The sequence below is a fragment of the Pipistrellus kuhlii genome, unplaced genomic scaffold (genome assembly GCF_014108245.1).
Source record: "Pipistrellus kuhlii isolate mPipKuh1 unplaced genomic scaffold, mPipKuh1.p scaffold_m20_p_8, whole genome shotgun sequence".
NCBI classification, from domain to species: domain Eukaryota; kingdom Metazoa; phylum Chordata; class Mammalia; order Chiroptera; family Vespertilionidae; genus Pipistrellus; species Pipistrellus kuhlii.
In genome coordinates this window covers 18,450,781-18,462,161 of record NW_023425584.1, presented here as the reverse complement: position 1 = coordinate 18,462,161, position 11,381 = coordinate 18,450,781, and positions in this window count along the sequence as shown.

Below are 11,381 nucleotides of genomic sequence, written 5' to 3'. Positions count from 1 at the left end.
ATTATCAAAACATAATGGGCCCTGGCCAACACTGGCCTGTGCCCCAGAGGGTCATGGGTTTGATTCCCAGTCAAGTATACATATCTGTGGTTGCAGATTTGATCCCTGGCCCGGGTCCAGGTACCATTCAATATGTCTCTCTCATATTACTGTTTCCTCAATCTTTCTTTTCTCACTGTCTTCCCCCTTCTCTCCCTCCTTCCCTCCTTTCCTCACTCCTTCTACTCCTCCCTTCCACTCTCTAAAAATCAATGGAACCAAAGCCTGTTTGGCTCAGTGGTAGAGCGTCGGTCTGCGGACTGAAAGGTCCCAGGTTCGATTCTGGTCAAGGGCATGTACATTGGTTTGCAGGCACATCCCTGGTAGGGGGTGTGCAAGAGGCAGCTGGTTGATGTTTCTCTCTCATCGACGTTTCTAGCTCTCTCGCTCTCTCTCTCTTCCTCTCTGTAAAAAATCAATAAAATATATATTTAAAAATCAATGGAAAAAATATCCTCACTCTTAGGGTGAGGAGGAAAATTTTAAAAATGGGATGGTACTGGTGGCAAAAACAGACATATAAATCAAACAGAATAGAGAGCCCAGAAATAGGCCTTTGCTTATATGATCAATTAATCTACAACAAATGAGACAAGAGTATGCAATGGAGAAATGGTCTCTCTTCAACAAGTGAATTTGGGGAAATTGGACCACTCTCTTACACCATCCTACCTAATAAAACAGCAATATGCAAATTAACCACCACTCTGCTCCACTCATAAGCTGTGCCCACCAGCCAATCAGAACAAAGTATGCAAATAAACCCAGCCAAGATGGCTACAGCCACAGAGAGCAGAGGGAGGCTTGAATTTCCCAAACAACAGGATCATCCTCCTGACTCAGGCTGTTCCTAGCCTGTAGGCCATAGGCCCTGAGTGTCAGGGGTCCCAGAACACCTGGCCATCGGAGCCTATGAGTGCAGGCACTAAGCAGTGGGGGACAGGGCAGGAACATCCCCAAGACACTTTCCACCCCGCCTGCAGCCACTTGGGAATGCTCCAGCACCAAGCAGCAGTTTGGGTCCACACCCCCAACCTGAAGTCTCAGGTTGGCAGCGGCGCCCGCACCCATGGCAATCAGGCCGTGCCCCCCAGCCTGGGGTCTCAGGCTGGTAGAGGCACTCGGACCCATCAGAGATCCCCTCCTGTGTTCTCAGCCACTGAGTCACACCAGCCAGGCAGATATGAAGGAATCTTAAATGTTTTTTTTATATATATATATATATATATGTTTTGTTGATGTTTTACAGAGAGGAAGGGGAAGGGATAGAGAGCTAGAAACATCTATGAGAAAAAAACATTGATCAGCTGCCTTCTGCACAGTCCCCATTAGGGTATGTGCCCCCAACCAAGGTACGTGGCCTTGCCTGGAATCGAACCTGGGACCCTGGAGTCTGCAGGCCATTGCTCCATCCACTGAGCCAAACCAGTTAGGGCTGTCCAATATGTTAATAGAAAAAAAACAAAACTATCTAATAAGAGGGAATATACAGGGAAGGGCAGTTGGGGATGATCAGGCAGGCAGGAGAGCAGTTAGGCGTCAATGAGGCTGGCAGGGGAGTGGTTAGGAGGTGATCATACTAGCAGGCAGAAACGGTTAGGGACAATCAGACAGGCAGGTGAACAGTTGGGAACCAGAAGTCCAGGATTGTGAGAGGAATGTCCGACTGCCTGTTTAGACCTGGCAGTCGAACATCCCCTGAGGGGTCCCAGATTGGAGAGGGTGCAGGTTGGAGAGGATCTTTTTTAAAAAGAAGAAACCTAACATTAAAAGAGAATGAACAAATAACCAAACCCAAAAAAAAGCCCCATAGGGGAAGCAAATGGAGACAAAGGACCACATTGCACTCATGAAATACAATTAGGATGCTATGAAGATATAAGTAGTATTAGAAGAGCAAAACTACAGCTATTTAAAATTAAAAATATAAGAGCAGATATTAAACAATCAGTAGATGGAAGATAAAGTGTGTGTTTTTTTCCCCAATCTCCCAGAATGTAGACCATAAAGATAAAAAGGAAGACCAGTCCAGGAGGCCCAACAGCCAAATATCAGAGTTTCAGAAATAGAGAACAGAGAAAATCAAGGGGTGATGGAGGAAATCATCAGTGAAGTAATTCAGAACAATTTCCAGGACTTATATATAAATTTCCAAACTGAATGGGCATGGTGGTGCTAAGGACAAGTTATGAAAATAATTTCTCACTAAGGCACATCAGAAACTAAGTTTCAGAAAAAAATAAAGACAAAAAGAAGATTCCACAAACTTCTACAATAGAAAGGAAAAAAGAAGTCAAATACTAGAAATCTTTTTTTTTCTTCTTCTTCTTTTTTCTTTTTAAGTACCAGGAATCAGATGACTTTGGACTTTTTAACAGCAACAATGGAAAACAGAAAATAATGAAGTAATGCCTTCAAAATTCTATGGGAAAATGATTTCCACCATAGAATCTTTCCTAAGCCAACATATCAAATAGGTGAGGGTGTTATTAAGATATTTCCTGACATTCAGTATCAAAAATTTGCTTTCTCAGCTTCAGAAAGATATGCTCAACCAAAATGAAGAAGGGACACAGGAAACAAATTCAACTCACAAGAGGGAATAGGGACCCCAGATGACAGAATATAAAAATCCCAGAGTAAAGCAACAGATCCATCCACATTGGATCAGGCCTGAAGGCTCTAAAAGACATTTCCTCAACACGATAAACTGATAGATAGCTGATACGCCCGAATGTACTGAGAGGTAAGTTGGATAATTTTTGGAAAGTATAAGGTTGAATTATGATAATTTAATAGAAAATTAAGCAAGTGAAAAACCAAAACAACTCTTAACTCTTAGGAAAATAAAAAAGGAAATGAACTGTTACCTCGGTATACTATGTAGCTCAGCCAAGAAGAACATTTACATTGTCATAATATGGTAAACACTGAAGACTGATCTAACCAAACATATAATAGAGGCAGACAAGGAGATGGGAGGACAGGAAGAGTGACCTAGAGGACTAAATATTCATCTTCCATAGTGAAAAGCCAACCAGATAATGTTTAAAACTGAAAAATCAGAAAGTCACAATACCAAAAGTTATTCAGAATATGGAGGCAAGTACCCAAAAAGATGGCTAAAAAAGTTTTGAAAAGGAAGATAAGTAACTTCTATTTTTTACAGCCAGCCTTAGATAAATATTTGAATCTTTAAATATGTGAATGAAATTGATACAGCGTAAAACTCAATTTAAAATAAAGAAAAATTTGCATTGAAGTCAATTGGTTCTAAGCTGACTACAATAACAAAATGGCGGTCTTTAGGCCAAGGCTGAAGGTGACCTCGAAGGTCATCCTGTCCTTGCCTGCAGAAAGCTAGAGATAATTCCAGCCAGAAGCATGGGCCCCAAAACCAAGCTTCCCAGGGTGGGCAAGTTTTAACAGGATAAGAGGTCTCAGGTGTCAGACAGGCCTCGCTGCCGAGGGGAGGAGGAGCCCCATCTCACCCACCCTCCCTCACTGGGGAAGGAGACAGATGACAAGAAGAAAGGCTTGGGATCTGCCATACCCTCAGCAGGGCTTCAGGGTTAAGGCAGAATTCAGCTCTCCTTGTTGTTCATACAGAGAAGGTCTGGCTCTGAGGGGAAAGGAATTGGCCCAAGGTCACACAGAGCAGCTAGTGGCCCCTGCAGTAGACATGAACAAAAGTTAAACCAAAGAGCTCTGAGGCAGACTTCCTGGAATCACATCCCAGTTCCAAAGTGGCAAATCGCAGAGCTGAGGAAGAAAGAATACAGATGAGTTGGAAAGCAAAACAGTGTTCAGAGACTACTGGAATTTGTAAGAGGGACCCCAGGCCCAACTTGAAGGGGGCACTTGCCAGTCAAATACGGGACATTTCCAGCATCAATTAGAATAATTTACCCTGCCTCTTTAGAATGAACTATAATTCAATCCCAGAAGAATGCAAATTAAATTATGTAAAAGAAAAGATATAATTAGAAAATCACCTATTTATAACCCCCACTGTAATAATTGATTCAGGCTAAGACCACCCATCGGTGCCAAAACCATGGGACAAATGTTTTGGGGGGATGACGGGATATTCACATGCCAAAGTATCATCCCAAAGGTCCTTGCTGATGGCCACAAGGGACAGGCACTTAGCAATGGTGCAGTCCTGCTGTCAATCCAAGTGATCAAACTCAGCATCACCAGCTGGGGCACAACCTGACATTGTGCTTCCTAACGGGGTAAAATACTCAGCCTCAGTTGAGAAATATCTTGGCTACAAAATCATTCATCTGAATCTGCCTTTCGACCTAAATTCTAGTTTACAGTAAACACAGGGACAGAAGAACAAGTTCAATAACACTATGAGGAAACAGACAAGTCCAGGGTCAGTCTACAGCCACTATACCCACCAAAGAATCAATGTCATAAAAAAAGGGAGATATATGGAGAAGGTTCTATATTTTAAAAGATTAAAAACACATAATCAAAGGCAATCTGTAAATCTTTACAAGATTCTGGTTTGGAAAAAAAACACTACAAAAGGTATTTTTGAGATGCTGGGGAATTTTTAATATGGACTGAATATGAGATGACATTTGGGAATTACTACCACTTCTCTTAGGTGTGATAATGAAATTTTTAGCCTGGTAGGAGAATACTTTTTTTAGGAACTGAAGACTAACTGAAGTAGTCGGAGGTGATGTAACATGATGTTTGAAACTTGTTTTCAAACGGTTAAAATTAAGTTGAATCTAGGTGGAAGGTATATAAACATCAAGCTTTCTCCCATCCAAGTACTAACCAGGCCCGACCCTGCTTAGTTTCTGGGATCAGACGAGATCGGGCGCGTTCAGGGTGGTATGGCCGTAGACTAAACATCAAGCTTTCTGTATGTTTACAATTTTTCATAATAAACGGTTGGGGAAAAAGTAAGGGCAGTTGCCGAAGCCGGTTTGGCTCAGTGGTAGAGCGTCAGTTTGTGGACTGAAAGGTCCTGGGTTCGATTCCGGTCAAGGGCATGTACCTTGGTTGCGGGCGCATCTCCGGTAGGGGGTGTGCAAGAGGCAGCTGGTTGATGTTTCTCTCTCATCGATGTTTCTAGCTCTCTATCTCTCTCCCTTTCTCTCTGTTAAAAATCAATAAAATATATTTTTTAAAAAAAAGAAAAAAAAGAAAGGGCAGTTGTGTACAAATCCCATCCCCCCCATACAGGAACTGTGCCATCTGCTAAGGCACGGCAATATTCCCATTGTTGCTACACTGACATTTTTGGGAACAGTGGCTCTTTTATAGCACAGGCTCATAATGTATATATTGATAGTAATATTCAAAATGTCTAATATTAAAAGTTTTAATAGGAAAAATTTTCAGCTCCACAACTTATCAGATATGTAATTTTGAGCAAATTCACTCTTCTGTGCCTCAGTTTCCTTATAAAATGGGCCTACTGTGAGGAGTAACCGAATACATATGCCTGACATAGAGACTGAGAATGCAATAAATATTAGGTGATTCAGTAATATAATTTTTTCTGCAAACTTACTATGAATCTGGGACCCTGTCACCAATATGCAGAGATTTGGAGCTCCTCAGCAGAGCCAAAGGGGCCTTATCCTCCCCGTCTGCACCTTCCTGGGTGTGTCCTCTTGTACTGTCCCCCTCAAACTAGTCTAAGTTGGGACACCTATCCTGCCTTGGTCTGGGCACTCACTCCAGGCCCCAGAGGTTTGAGTTCCCGCCAGTTTATCTGGGTGAACGAGGAGGTAAAGTCTCCTGAGACCTCCCGCCAATCCTCTTCTCCTCCTTGATCCCCGAGAGACGCCCCAGGTGGGAGGGAGGCAGTGCATGTCTACACTGTCTGCCACCCCACGTGACTCAGCCTTCATTTCTGCGTGGGAGCCCCTTGGACCCTAGTACATTTCAGCCATGATCCAGGGGCTGCACATCTGCTTTGTGCCAGGTACTGTCCTAGGTGCTTGGGCTAGATGGATGAACAAAGCGGACAAGTATCCCTGCCCTTATGGAGTTTACATTCCAGCAGGAGACAAACAAGTAAGCCAGGTTGTTTGCTAGAAAGCGATGAAATAGGAAAAAGGGCAGCAGAAGGGAGGCAGGTTGCAGTACTTTGTAGGGTGTCGGGATGAGCCTCACTGACAAGGTGGGATTTGAGCACAGGCCAGAAGGTGAGGCAGCTGACCCAGAGCCCATGTCAGCAGGAAGAGCCCATGTCAGATGGAACACCAGAGAAAGTTCCCACGGTGGGCATGTGTCTGGTGTGGCTGAGGAACAGCAAGAAGGCTACTGTGGCTGGAACAGCATCACTGAGCTGGAGAGCAAGTGGACCGAGGTCAGTGAGATATGGCGCCAGATACTATCGCCATCAACAGGGCCTTGGCTTTTACTCTGAGTGAAACAGGAACCAAGGGGAAGGCTCTGAGCAGAGAAGTACTATTGTCTGACTTGTGTTTTAAAAGGGGGGCCCACTGCCAAGCCAGTGTGGCTCAGGAGTTGAGCATCAACCCATGAACCAAGAGGTCACAGTTCAAATTCCCAATCAAGGCACATGTTAGGGTTGTGGACTTGATCCCTATTGTGGGGCATGCAGGAGGCAGCCAATCAATTCTCTTTCTCTCCCTTTCCCTTCCTCTCTGAAATTTAAAAACAAATTTTAAAAAAATATATATTTCAAAGGGGGGCTCAGGCTGCTCTGTCAAGAATCTCCATACTGGGGACAGATAAGCCCAACAGCCACATGAGACTTCTGTAAAGGTCCAAGAAGAGCCCGGATAGAGAAACACTGAAACAAAAATAGCTGTTTCTGGGAGAAAGAGACGAGCTGCTCTGCTCCTTCCCATGTTATTGAAGCGGGGCGATTAAGCCAGGAGAGAATTTGATTTGCCCCAAGTCAGATGTTCTGTAACCAATTCAGGATCTGGGACTCCCCGACTCTTCTCCCGGGCAAGGCGCCATCTGGCAGATAAGTACACAGCTTGGTCTTTGACATGTGATCTCTGAGAGTGCACCTGGGCAGGACTGGCTGAGGCCTCCCCTATTACTCGTTAGCACTGCACTGCATCAAGCACCCGTCCTAGGCCAGGGACTGGGTACAGGGCCTTTGGAAGATACCTGACGTGGACTGAGCCAGTCTCTGGTGATGCAGAAATCAGATCTCAGTTGGAGACCAGACAACCATTCTGACTAGGGTTGGGCTTAGGGTCAGGGGTCAATCTGTGGCTGGGGTCAGGTCACAGTTGAGCCTGGAGGCCAGAGGACAAGTCAGGAGACTGTGGTGAAGTCAAGCTGGACAGGTAGCTGATGGAGGTTGTGGCTGGGAGCATGGAAGAAAGGGGATGCAGAGTAAAACTGCCAGGACAGTCCATACAACCCGGGCCAGACTAGATATGGGTTGAGGGTCTGGGGAGATGCTGCTGAGCCTTCCTACTTGGGTGACGGAGATGATGTCATTCATAGAAACAGGAAGGCCTTGGCACGTTTGAGGAACAGAAACAAGTGCAGTGCATCTTAGCGAAGTGAGCAAAGCAGAGTGGTTTCAGATGTTGTTGAAGGGCCAGACCGGGCCCAAGTGGTGCACGCCTGTAGCTGCTGGGGTGTTGTTCCAAGAACAATGGGAAGCCAAGAGAGGGTGTCAGGCAGGGCGGGGCTGGGTCTGGTTTATGTTTTAAAACCATGTGTGGCATATAGATTTAAAGGGGGCAGGAGTGGGAGCCAGGAAACCAGCTAGAAGTTGAAGTAGAAGAGATGGTGGTGACTTCAGGTAGTGGTGGAGATGGGAGAAGTGGGCAGATTCAACAGCTATTTTGAAGGTAGAAATGTCAGGACTTGCTGTGGGAGTGAGGTGCCCGGGTTTTGGGCACCAGCGTACAATGGATGGTGGCATTGATGGACATGGGGAAGGCTGGGAGAATGCATTCTGGGACAGGCAGACGCTAGAGCTTAGTTCCAAGCTGTATTCTGTGCGACACCCACGTGTAGACATCTAAGTGGATGGCTGAAGGTATTGAACTGAAACCTACAAAACGAACGTACATTTGTGAATTACCAACCAGCAGGCGGTATTAAAACTATGGGACTAGGGCTGAATTCTGGGGACTCTCAATATTTAGAGATCAAATGGAAGAGCAGCCCTGACCAGTGGGAGGAGGGGTCAGGGAGAGAGTGCAATCGCAAATCCCAATAAAGAAGTGAAGGAGGGAGTGTCAGCTGTGTTAAATCCCGCTAAGATGACAAGGCAGATGAGGACCACGAAATGTTCACACACTTGGCCACATGGAGTCATGAGAGACCTTGACAAGAACAGGTCTGCAAATTGGGCTGGGAGGTGACTGGGAGGGTAAGATGTGAAGCCAGCATGAGGGGGTAGGGGGTCCTGCCAGGTGCTTCCACAGAGCTGCCCCTCCACAGCAAGGCCGCTCTGTCAGCCAGCCTCCTCCCCCGGCAGGAATGGCCCCTGGAGTGCCTCTCCTCCAAGGCAGCAAAACCAGCTCCCTGCCATCTCTCTTCCACCCCCCAGCACGCAGACCTTCCGCAGACTGGCAGCTCACTTCCCAAATGCTGCCGCCAACAGCCCCATTTGAGGAAGAAGTGAAACTTCCCAAATTACCCCAAGGCCTTGGCTCCTGACTTTCATCCCCTCTTCGTGGAACTCTGTGTCATCTCCTTGTCTGAGTATAAATTATTCTGTTTTCTCATTTTAATGTCACAACAGCCCTGTGAGTCTAATGAGATATACAGATTCTAAGTGCTGTGTAAGTGGTAAACCCAGGATTTGAACCCAGGTCTCAGCTGCCTGCAGAGCCCATGCTACCACATCACCCTGCCTCCCACAGAGCCTTTACTCACTTGAACCAGTCCTAGTAAAGGTCATGATGGCTCCTGTGGCCTCCATTGCCAAGAGGATGAATTAGAAAAGCAGATGGAATTCCTTCCCAATCTTTGTTTCATGTGGGCAATTTCTATCTTTATTACTCCCCAGACAAATTTGATATCAGTTCACCAGGCTTCTATCCTACTCAAGAATGAGCCCTCTTGAGCATTTCCTGGTGCTTACTTGCACACCTCCAAAGACAGAGAACTCACTACCTATTTGAGCAGCCCATTCTAGGATCGCATGGCGATCCAGAGCAGGACTCCAGCCCAAGTTGCTCTGGTTGACTCTCAACTCTACCACCTACTAGCACCCTGTGCCTCAGTGTCCTCATCTGTAAAATGGTAATAACAGCAGTACCTATTTCCTAGTATGACTGAGGATTAAATAAAATTTACAATTGGTTGGTAAGTTCTTAATGCATTTTAGTTATTGACATTTCCATTATCAATATTTTTCCTGAGGTAGAGCTACAACTTGCTCCCTGTAGCCTTCACACTTTGGGCCTAGCCCTGTCCCTTGGCATTCTATCTTCTTCTGTACTCATCTGTAGGTTATTCTTATTGTTCTGCATTTCTCAATTTTCATTTTCTCCTGATGCCAGAAATTTTTTTTTTTCCAATCTCAGTTGTTCATCATATAAACATGATTTTTCCTAAGATCATGATTTCTCCTTGACAGAGTCACTGGTAGTAAGCCAAGCACGTAACTGGGGGTTGGAGAATGGAATTTCCAAGGCCTCACTTCCTGCTCCTAGCCTTTTGCATTCCCTGGATTTGAAATCCCCATCAATGGGCCCGTTGTTTGCACATCCTTATAACTATCATCAGGGCAGGATTATGTCAAGATTAAGAGCTCAAGGCAGATGGAACCAAGTTCAAAGCCAAGACTCTTGCTTACTTGCTTATGATGTGGGCCAAGACAGTCTCCCTGAGCCTCAGTGTCCTCATCTGCAAAATTAGGCTATAATCTTGCCTACTTCACAGGGTATTGTGAGGATTAAAAATGAATATAAAACCCTCAGCACAATAAATAGCTCAATAAATGGTTGCCATTAATTGTTAATATTCTAGGGCTATGCTATTTAATATGGCAGCCACTAGCCAGATGTGGCAGTTGAAGCCTTAAAACGTGGCTAGTTTAAATTGAGATGTGTTGAAAGTATAAAATACACATTGGACTTCAAAGACAGTACAAAAAAATGTAAAATATCTTAATAACATACTGATTGTTTAAAATATTTTAAATATATTAGGTTAAATAAAATATATTAATTTTAATTTCACTTTTATTAATATGGCTACTAGAAAATTTGAAATTACACATTATATTTGATTTGGGGGCATTTAGATTTTAGTGGCCATCTGTCTCCTTTAGATGGTATTTGAGCTGCAAGGGCTCTTTGGAAATAAGAGAGATACAATTTCCTCTCTGTATAGATGGGGAAACTGAGGCCCTCAGAGGTAATGATAGCAGAACAGATGCCTCCGCCATCTCAGAAGGAGCTTTATCAGAACCCTGTCACCACCTGGTGGTCTAACTGCAGCAAGCTCCTGCAGCAGCTGAGCGAGCTTCAGGAGCAGCACTCTGCTGCCCCCTACTACCCAACCCTCTGCAGAGACACAAGAATAGGGTCGATCATCCACCTTAGCTCCCTTGCTAGCCTCACTGCACTGAACTCCATCCTACCTGTCAGGGGTATGACAGCAGTGATTACGGGCATAATCTGTGGTACAGACAAACGCAGGTATGAATCTCAGCTCTGCCTTTTTCTAGCTATGTATCCCAGGACAAGTCACTTAACTTTGCTGACACTATTTCCCCATATCTAAAATGTGGATAACAGTACTTACCTCAAAGCAATGAAAATAAATGCCTGAGATTTGAGTCAACAAATATTTACAGAGCGCTATAACTTATTCACTGTTACCAGTGCCAAGATGCAGCAGTGACCTAAACAGACAAGTCCAGTGGTTCTCAAAGTGTGGCCTCCAGACCAGACATCAGCACTACCTAGGAACTTGTTAGAAAGGCAAATCCTCAGGCTTCCGTGCCATAGCTCAGGTAAGAGAGAAGAGCCAGAAGTTGGGGACTTTCTCTCAGGACCTGGTTGGGTTGCAGTTACAGACAGTGGCATCAGGTTCACCTACCAAAGTTGGGATTCCATGGTCTGCAATCTCAGGTGTCCAACAGCTCAGTTCTGCCTTGCCCGCATCAGTGGCCAATAGGCTACTACATTCCAACTTGGCTGCAGAAATGAGCTCACCTTGAAAACAAAACCCTGAGAGGATCTGCTTTCAAAGACCTGGCTAATTGCATCCCTGGTTACCAAGGAACAGCAGGCCAAGTTGCAAAGTCCCACTACAGGGAAAAAAAAAAAAAATGCTTCAGCAGCCACCAGCATTTTCCCACCAGGATCCAGCCAGCTGTCATTCATGCTGCTTGGCATGAGAACTGA